At 31.5% G+C, this 10550-nt stretch overlaps 1 protein-coding gene across 1 annotated transcript in view; it reads left to right on the top strand.

Moving 5' to 3' along the window:
- The first annotated feature begins 1628 nt into the window (after positions 1–1628).
- LOC123527264 (uncharacterized) overlaps positions 1629–10550 on the top strand; it is a 312126-nt gene continuing 303204 nt past the window's right edge. Inside the window, exon 1 of the mRNA XM_045306613.2 lies at positions 1629–2184. The gene's annotated coding sequence lies outside the window, so the exon portion shown is untranslated. The remainder of the gene's footprint in view (positions 2185–10550) is intronic.

The following is a 10550-nucleotide window of genomic DNA, read 5'->3' as shown; positions in this document are numbered from 1 at the left end:
TGGAAATTCAAAGAGACTTATGGAAAAGAACTTGTCTGGAAAAACTGACTTAACTATAAAACTTCTGACTGACTATTGAATTTTGAAAATTCCACAAAACAACAGAACAAATAGAAATCTATATACTTATTTTCACAATACAGGATCTGCAAATATATATAAACATTTTTATACAAACATAATCATTGATCTTTATTTCAACAGAAATGATAATACCCCGTGCGTGTGTTAGAAACAAACTTTCTATGTGCATTCTCTTATTTAGTCTGATTTCGTAATATATAACTGCAATACAGAATCAGTAGCAGTCTGCATTTTTAACCCTTACCTTTCTAAATTTCTATAATGAACTTGTCCATCTTTCAATTTGGACAGTATAATTAACTGTGCTAACCAAAAAGATACTGACTGAATGGCGAACAGTGCAGGTTATGCACGGATGTGCAGGCTGATCATGATCTCAACTGGTCGCAAAAGCAGAATCAGTCGCGTACAGCATGATAAGGGTTAAAGTCAACTCAAACTGTCTGAAATGAATTGACATGAAAGTTAAATAAAACAGGGTACATGATATAAATATTCTACATTAATTGTCAGAAATGTTAATGCTTATACAAATATTATAACACTTTCAATGAATATCCAAGCTGTATTTTATATGTACAATATCAATCATTTAGTTTGTTAGTGACCCTCCACGGAAATATGTGGGGACAGTATGATAAATGGGAGTGTGGGGGGAGGGGTGTGCCGAGTCCCTCTGTTTATCATGCTGACCCCACATACTTCCGTGGAAGGTCACTTACATGCCCTATAATTAATTTGTTTTATCAACCATACATTTTAGCCTAGAACGGCATTAATCAATGGATCATTCACCAGAAAACACGTTTTAATGTGTTTATTTATGCATTACGTTCCCGCCCATTAAGAACGGAATTCAATTTTAAAGATGTCGTGACGCAAAACAATAAAACTGTTGTTGACAAATATTTTAAAATAGCATATATTGTTACGTTTTGGTTTTTTGCATGATCTTACTATATGATGACAACCTTTTTATAAGCTTATCATTGTCCATTTAATTAGCAACTGTGTAGGGTGGGTGGGGTTAGAGAGAGAAAGAGAGGGGAAGAGAGAGAGAGAGAGAGAGAGAGAGAGAGAGAGAGAGAGAGAGAGAGAGAGGCGTTACATCAAACATGTACCTTATGTTCTAGTCAACTCATCACAAAACGAAACTACAAAATTATTACATGTTTATATTGAATTTTCAAAATACTGTGCACCTCAAAAACTGAAAGAGGAATAAATTCAAGTTCTAACTGTTCGTATGGTCTACATTCATTTGATGATGTAAGGAGGTCAAAAAGAGCTGTGCGTATGAAATTAAACGCTTTATACGTTGAAACATCTTTAGCGCGTAAATAAAATATATAGTACAACATGTATAAAAACAAATCTGATTAAGAAAAATGGAGAAGAAGTAATGCCAATTCGTCGAAACAATCGACAGGAAAATGTCCAAGACAGGCTGCTAAAGCCCAGTCGGAAATGAAGGTGCCAATATTTATTGGAGATTTTCTTTATATCCCCTACAATCGTCTCCTTGCGTCAGGGAAAGCCTTGTATTCTCCACAGGACAGCAATTGCAAAGCTCTTTCAATGATATAGGTTTGACATTTAATTGAAGTATCTGAAAATTGTTCGTTGTTTTTCTCGACGTGTGAAATACGTGACAATCGATTTCAGAAGACGCTTGTCTTGACAAAACATAACAGAAAATCTGAGGAAATGCTATTAAAATGACAAATGTCGCAAATCGATTCGGTTATTTGGACTATCTGAAAATTTCTTCTGTAATGTAGCTCTGCAATTAGTGCTTATTTTCTATTTCTTTTGTGTGTTAACCAGAGTAAAGGAGATATAAACGAGATTGGATGAATGTTACTCGCAATTGCTACAAGATATTTACATTAGCAGCAATTCACTGGCGTATTTTGATTGTCGCAAGAACGTGTCAATTTCCGACTACGTAAGGCAACAGTTTATTTTGAATGAAAGTGCTGATTTTTTTTCAGAAAAATAGCCGAGGAATTGTGTCCAATTATTTTGCACCGTGTAAACGAAGGTTTATCTTATATTACACGCATCAGAAGAGGATTGAATTTCCAGACAGCAAAAATGGTAAGGTTTAAGTACATTGCAGTCATAGAGAAATCATGTGAAAATTAATCTTTGTATAATTAATTACTTATCTTTTGTAGAACAATGATACCAATCAAATAATGCATTTTAATGCGACAAATTACTACATCAAATAGGTAATGTAATTGTATGTTTACTTGAACCAGGTATGTTTGATGTGGATAGTGTTTGCCTTTGCGATTTCTTTGAAATTCTACCACTGGTGACACATCTTCTTTAATATATTTTACTTTTAACGTATAATGATTTGGATTTGATAATTGATTTTCAAAACACACGTTCACGGGTATCATTTATGTTCGCCCGGGCTATAAAGAATGCTTTTTACTAAAGTTGAGTTTTCTTGAATTTAACATGTTATTACATTTTTAATTAAAAGGAAATGGAATTGTAGCGTCAGTTAGTCTACAATTTGAATATATGTACAATTATAAAGACAATAGCGGAAATTACTTAGTAAAAAGACAAAAACAAAACAAACAGAGATATTTGAGATATGTTTAAGTATATAAACTTGTGATTATACCATAAAGATAATAATTGTAAAAATGTTATAAGCATACTGTAGTATAGTATGCAATCGTCTTGCATTCGAATTGAAACAAGGTACGGTGCTGATCGTAACTTCTCAACACAGTTACATTATACTTCCATGATTCCTTTAGAAGAATATCTTGAAATCTTAAGTGTATAATTATCTCTCCTCTTTTTCTGTTAGCGTTGCGTTATCATCGATTTGTCTACACGTATAGTTGATAAAGTGTTCTGAAACACGTTAAGTTGTTTTGGAATCAAATGCCTTAATTGCTCATACTTTTAAATACTGTTTTTGAAAATGAGGTGACATGTTAGACACGGACATGTATTTAAGTGTAGATATTTCTGTCCATCCATTAATAGTGATAAAACATGAATGTTTTCATCGTATTGCAACGAAAATATTAATTAATATTATTATAATACTCGATGGTTCGAAAATAGAGCAATTATCTATACAATAAATTATTTGAACTATTCATATTCTATTTTACTTACATTTACGTATTGCATCTAGAAACTTCTTAACGTCGAACAATCATTAATTCTTCCGGAGACTTTGTCCAGATTCAACAGGGAAGACAGAAAAAAACATGATATGACATATAATTGCCAGTCTTTCTTGATTTAGACGTGCTTTAAATGTTAATGAACTCAATAAGTAAAAGATGGAGATACATAGCACAAATATTGCTTTGTCGTAAATCAGCCATGGATTAAAGAATGATTATATTAGTTTCGTAAGCTTTTGTACAATAAATATATGTCCATAAAGAATTAAAACTATGCCTTATTTACTCTCCTGCAGAAATGCACAAAAATAAAACAGTACTAAAATATGATAAGAAACTGCTTTATCTGTGCTTACAGTTATTGGCATGGAATACAACGGTCAAAGTAAAAAAAAAGTTATTCTTAAAATGCTACAAACAATGATATTTTTATATTCCATGGTGTCTGGTATTTTAAATGATTTTGCTCTTGAAAAGAAATTGCACAAAAAGTATCGGATTTTGACATCAATTGTCGTAAACACTATTAGTGTAACAAAAATCGACAATTTAAAACAAAAACAAGAAAAACAGAGCTCGGAAAAAGATTGGAAATCAAGTCTTTTGTAATCTTGAGTAAACATGTGAAGGATATAAGGGTCTTTATTGGCGTGAAATAGAAATAGCTTTTATTTCAGAATGGGTACCAGGTGTACGATAAAATGTGTGTTTACGGGTGAATTACTTTTAAATCTAACATATGGCACAAATAAATTTCGTTTTATCAAATACCTTTTCCATTTTCATTCAAGGATACCCGAACGCAATATCTTGACGTCACACGTAATATCATTACGTCACAGTGTAAAATTAGTTAAATGGATCAGAAAGATTAATTGATCTCTGATACAATTCAATACACATAAAGGTGTTTGTACATTGATCATTTAATTGAATGTATATATTTTTTCCTTTGATTGGAACATCCGTTTATGTATTTCGCCGCGTTCAGAATGATGTAGTTCCGCACCAATGAAATTATAGTTGATTATTTTAAAATGAAGTGATCGCCACCTTTTAATTTTAAACATTATACTTCTCCTAACAAAAAGGAGTTTGAGGCCGAGATTAGAACTGCAAAATAAAAAAGCAAATTAAACGAGAAATAAGAGACAAATCATATCCTGTCTGTCGTCAAAGAGGTCATAACTTTGATCTAGACAGTTTGACAAGAGAAGTCTTATGTAGCAGTCCTGTACAAAAAGAAAGACCAATTGGTGTTGGCACTTATAGTTCGCATACTGTGTTAGATAAGGGACATTTATAGGATTGGAATGACACGTAATTGATACGGTTTCTTTCCTGTTGTAGAATTACATCTGTACGATTGGAAGCCATTTCATTACGAAACAGGTATAAAAATAAACCATAAAACTGATTTTAATCAAAATATAACATTAGATAACAATATTTTGAGAAATCTGTAAAAGAGAAACACTTTAAAAACGTGTAGGAATCGCCATTGGTCTAGAAATATTGTTTCGGTAATATATGTTGGCTGATAGGAATAAATCAGTGTATTTATATAAACTTTTTTTTGGACAAAATGCGAAATAGAACTTATCTGTTAGCGCAATTTAAAGTACATAAGTCCAGATTTCTGTTATAGTGTTTTCACTGGCCTGATATTATAAAATTAAAGAGATAAAGTAAGGCACATGTTATTGTTAATGACTTTTATCAACATACCTATAAGAAGCACAAGCTTTTAATTATGAGTATGATCAATACCTCGAAATTATTGATCTTGACCTAAATGCAGTTGCCTTTTTAACATGACTCCTTTAACCTTTAGCCTGTTGGCGGCAAATGATTCTGCCTTTGCGGCCAGTGCAGACCAAGATGAGGCTGCACATCCGTGCAGGCTAATCATGGTCTGCACTGTTCGCTATTCAGTCAGTAAACATTTTACTAAACATCCCTTTCAACGATAAGTGGTACTGCCCAAATAAAATGATGGACCAGTCCATTTTATATATTAAGCAGTGTAAAGGTTCATAAAAGCCGGTCAATAGTTTTTGCTACATTCCATACATCTTTACTTTGCAAAATCCTAAACGTGAAGAAATGAAACTGGGGAAAATGTATTTGTGTTGTCGATTCATAGCGAGTAATGTATAGAGATATGACCCTAAAAATTATTCATATATGAATAGAAATTTAATTAATAAATGTAGCTGAAAATTTTTCAAGCTTGAAGTAAGAAAAATTTAACACATTAGTTTATATATTTTGTTTAGAAATAACAGAATTTTAATTTTTAATAATGTAATTTAGAAAAAGAATGAAATACTCTTTGCTTGCTAAGTAATTAGTTAAGTAACAACGCTATAGTTTATCTTCCTGAAACTTCATCTAAATTTAGTGTGAAAACTTGTCACCCTGTTGTTAGGTCTCTAAATATTTTGTTTGTCATAAGTAAAATCATATAATGTATTTATTCAATTGTGTTGATTATACTTCTTCGGTCAGGTTTCTATGTTTGTCTCAATGTTTTTACATGTAGGTCAATGAAACTTACCTTTTACAGAGTTTCAATAATTTTTAAACGAGTCATGAATACTTGTGCCATTTTACAGTTTAGTTGTCATAAAATGTCATATGCTTTTGAAATTACGGGAAGCGTCCTGGTAATATAGTATTTTCAGTTATATTGCATTATATTTCCCTATCCAAATTACAGTGTGGTAATGAATATTGTCATCTTACGTAATCAAGATTTTGTCAGTATATGAGGCACTTACATAAAGTTGTCCATTTTTAGTTTAGTGTAATGTGAATAATGCTTTTCTATTAATTGAAGTAATGATATATTGTTCTTTCAGTTTATATACAGCATATTTGTTTATAATTACAGTGTAGGCTGAATTGATATTAGTTTAGTTAATGAATGCTTATTTAGTATTGCAGTAATTAGATGGAATATTGTCACTTTTTACATAGGATAAGAGTCAGTAGGTAATCACCTTTTTAATCCTCCGGTGATTCTGTATTAAAAAGTGGATCTGTAACATTTGATCAGCCTGTAGTTATCTGCTCTAAATTTACTGGGGTTTCGTATTTTAAGTAAGTCATGAGTAATTGTAATTTTTCCATAAGTTAAGGTCGTTGAATACTTGTCTTTCAGTGTCAGTGAGATCAATTAATGTTTTGGTCTCCGAATGCTTGTTTACAGTGTAGGTCAATGAATACTTGCCCTTTTTCAGTTTAGTTGTTCAATGAATAATTGCTTATCTATTACTGTGTAGGTCAATGAATACTTGTCCTTTTTCAGGTAAGTTCAATAAATGATTTGCTTATCTATTACAGTGTAGGTCAGTGAATACTTGTCCTTTTTCAGTTTAGTTCAATAAATGATTTGCTTATCTATTACAGTGTAGGTCAATGAATACTTGTCCTTTTTCAGTTAAGTTCAATGAATGTTTGCTTATCAGTTAGAGTGTAGGTCAATAAATACTTGTCCTTTTTCAGTTTAGTTTAATGAATGAATGCTTTTCTTTTAAATGTAGGTCAATGAATACTTGTTCTTTTTCAGTTTAGTTCACAGAATATTTGTTTATCTATTACAATGTAGGTCAATTAATATTTGTCCTTTTTCAGTTTAGTTCAATGAATGTTTGCTTATCTATTGCAGTGTAGGTTAATGAATACTTGTCCATTTTTTAGGCATAGGAAATAGAGATCAATATAATTGCACCTTTACTAATCCTACCAGGTGTTCTGTATTACAAAAGTGGATCTATTGTGACATTTTGATACAAGCAAAACTGTATTATCTGCACTATTATTTACCTAGTGGTACTTCGTTTTATTATTAGCTTGTTAAAAGTTAATTTTTTACCATATGTAAGTTGACAGAATCATAGGAACCATGTGTTGAGGGGTAAATCAAACACAAATGAATAAATCCTTAATGATTTTGTTGTGCAAAAAAGAATAATATTATGTCTAAAACAGTTTTCATTTTCCACTCAATTGTGTTATTGCAAGGGAAGTAAACTAATAGATCTCTACTTATAAGTACTAGCCCAAGGCAAGAGTTGTCATTCTTTGTGGATCACAACTTTAAATTAAAAATTAAAACTTCTGTTATTGGTATTAACAAAACTATCATAAACTTCACATTTGTGAAATCATTTTTGGTTATTTCAAGGACTTGGAAATTAATTTCTAGACTTTATTTAATGTAATTCTATCATTGAAATTTTTAGGGCCTATCTCTACATTTTTTCAGTTAAGTTCACAGAATATGTGTTTATCTATTACAGTATAGGTCAATGAATACTTATCTTTTGAAAGTTAGTGTTAGATATTATTGAAAAAGCACGAAGAATGTTGACTTTCTCCATTATTTTAAACCCGTTACAACGGCTTAGTCCTTTCTGCACTCTAATTTTGGGAAAGTCTTGGGATATCTTGGAAAATTCAAATGTCAGTAAGTTTGTACTACAGGTCATTTTCGTAACACCCAATTCTTTTGATCTTTTAGAGAGAGAGCAGATTTCGCCTGGAATGTAAACGAGTTGCTGGTCTGTCTATTTGAGTTAAGGTCAGTGAATTCTTGATTGTCTGTTTCAGCGAAGGTCAATGAATGATAATGTTTCTACTTCTGTCAGGTTCATTGAATATTTGTCTCTGTGTTTCAATTAAGGTCAGTAAATTCTAGTCTGTCTAGTTCAACTTAAGTCAGCAAAAACTTGTCCTTTTATTACTGATAGTAGTTGAAGCTTGATAGTTTCATTCCTGAAAGTTGTTAGTACAATTAATAGATTTAGCTTCTTCTTAAGAAAAAATGAATTCTACATGGGCCGTATTGTCTGTATTGACCTTGTTGATTTTAAGACTTAACTGTCTCATACGTTTTAGCTTGTCAAGTGATTTTCAGTATATCATTTAATAATTTTCTCCACACTTTACACACGACACATAATCATAGAAATGTTAAATCGCAATGGAATGTTAGATAACGTGATACATAATGCCCGGCAGGCACGCAAAGATGCAAATCACTCGCCATTTTGCGAACAATCCAATTTGTACGACGAAAATGCAAAATGACATTAAGTGATACAATTATATTACATTACACGAGTAGAGGACAAAATTTCGTCTCGTCCTACTTTTTTGTTACTGTTAACATACTGATTTGGACACATCCCAAACCTTATTGTCAGCTGATTATAAGCAGCCATGTGGGTACACATCAATTTCCTTGAAATAAATGAGCTTTTAGATATTATTGTTATACACCGATATATGTTAGGCCACGTCTGTTCAAATGTCCATTTAATATTGTTATGCTTCTAAGAGTTAAATGTCTGAACAATAGACCTAAAAGTATGAAAAATACTTATAAACTGTAGTCATTTAGTATATTCTGTTCGTGTCTGCATTTCAATTTCATCCATAAAAGCAACAAAAGAATAAGGACATTGTTTTAAGAGAGTGGCTGTAACACAGTTGTCTTAAGTGATGGATTTCTTGTTGCTAGTCGATATATCCGCGTTCTGCGTAATTTTATCCATCATTCAGGTAAAATCTTAATTGCTACACATAGAAATGCTGGTATCGTAATTTGCAATGTTTCTAAACATGCCGAGTATTTGATTATTTGCATAGCATATTGTCTGTGAACCCGAAATTTGTGCTCTATGGTACTTGTATATCATTCCTAAATTATTGTATGTTTCGTCCTAATACTTTCAAAAACGACCATTGCTTAACATGTAATAGGTAAAGTTAATAAAAAGCATGACGGTAAGTCATTTAACTTCTCAGAACTTAACTTGACAGAACATGCACTTCTATTCATTCGTTTTAAGAAGCAAGTGATTTAGGCAGTATATGTCATCCACATTTTGGCATGGTTTTGCTAAAATCAATAATATGCCAAATCAAAAGGTTCTGTTGTAGAATACACTGCAGTTAAAAATAAAATGAGGAAACAGAAAGTATAACAATGAATCGCAAGCCTTTCATACTTAACATCCGACATTGGTTCCCGATTAGTCTGAAATTATGTTCAGTCTCGATATCTTATTATGATTCTGTTGTCGTGTTAGTTCCTAGATGACATTTTTCCCATGGACATGTAACCTGTCAAAAACTGGCAAAAGATGATATGTCTGAATGAATTCTATTTGGAAAATGCAGGTCTTGGTGATATCATATGATATTTCTCTTCTTCACGAAAGTTGATTCTCAAATAATAAGGTAACAATATAGGCTTTTAGCTGGCGTCATCATTGCTTTCGCTTTATGTAGCCCAAGATTATGGATTTAGATGGTGATTTTACAAAAGTAAAAATGCACATCAGAAAGTCGGGATCTTTAATTCTTAATATTCGATTCTCTTATCATCTATAGTTCGTTGAAAGATACACTCAAAGTTCTTCTAAAGCATTTATACGCTCTCCGTTTTACTTCTAAGCAGATTGTGGAGTTTGAAATATAACAAATGTATGGAATGCATTAACAAAACAGCCATGTCACATATTTCAATTTGAATAATCCACGAGATTTTACTTCACTGTTACGTAAAATTATTATAAGTAGAACCAACATAACCTGTCTCATTTAAACAATGGCATTTTGTCGCATTTATCCTACATATCGGTTTATCTGCTTTCAAGAATTTAAATACCAGCTACATGTATGTAGTGACATGAGCTAGTTTTAATTCACACTTTGTCAACATAATACCTTATTAAATAAAGGTTTATTTAAGCCTACAGAATTAATTGAAATTTTACAAATGTCAAACTTGTACTTGTATTAACCTGACCAAAAGAAAAAAAGTACCTTATCTAGATTTAATATATAAAGTACAATTTACAATGGCGGCAACACACAAATAAAGGTATACTTAAGCCTACAAAATTACTCGAAATTATACAATAGTCAACTTTGTACAACAAGGTTTAGGTGAAACCTGACTAAAAGAAATTGTACTTAACCTAGATTTGATATACAAGGTACAATGGCGACAACACGTTGTTTAATTGCTTGAAATAGCCCATATAACAATAAAGTGTCATCAAAACCCGGTCACATGGCTTTGTTATTATGAAATAGTACTACTTTCTACATTATTTCGATACCCCATTATTATGATAATTTCGAAATAGCCTTCATAAAATATTATTTTAATTTTCTTTTTTATATCTGTTGGGTAAATCACACACATTATTTCCTTTAAGCTATTATAAATATTTCAACAAATTTCTATGAAATTTTCCGCTGTATTCCCCTGAAAAC

Source organism: Mercenaria mercenaria, chromosome 14 (assembly GCF_021730395.1).
Source record: "Mercenaria mercenaria strain notata chromosome 14, MADL_Memer_1, whole genome shotgun sequence".
Lineage (NCBI taxonomy): Eukaryota > Metazoa > Mollusca > Bivalvia > Venerida > Veneridae > Mercenaria > Mercenaria mercenaria.
Note: the sequence above shows the minus strand (reverse complement) of the source record. Positions and strands in the feature narration are given on the sequence as shown.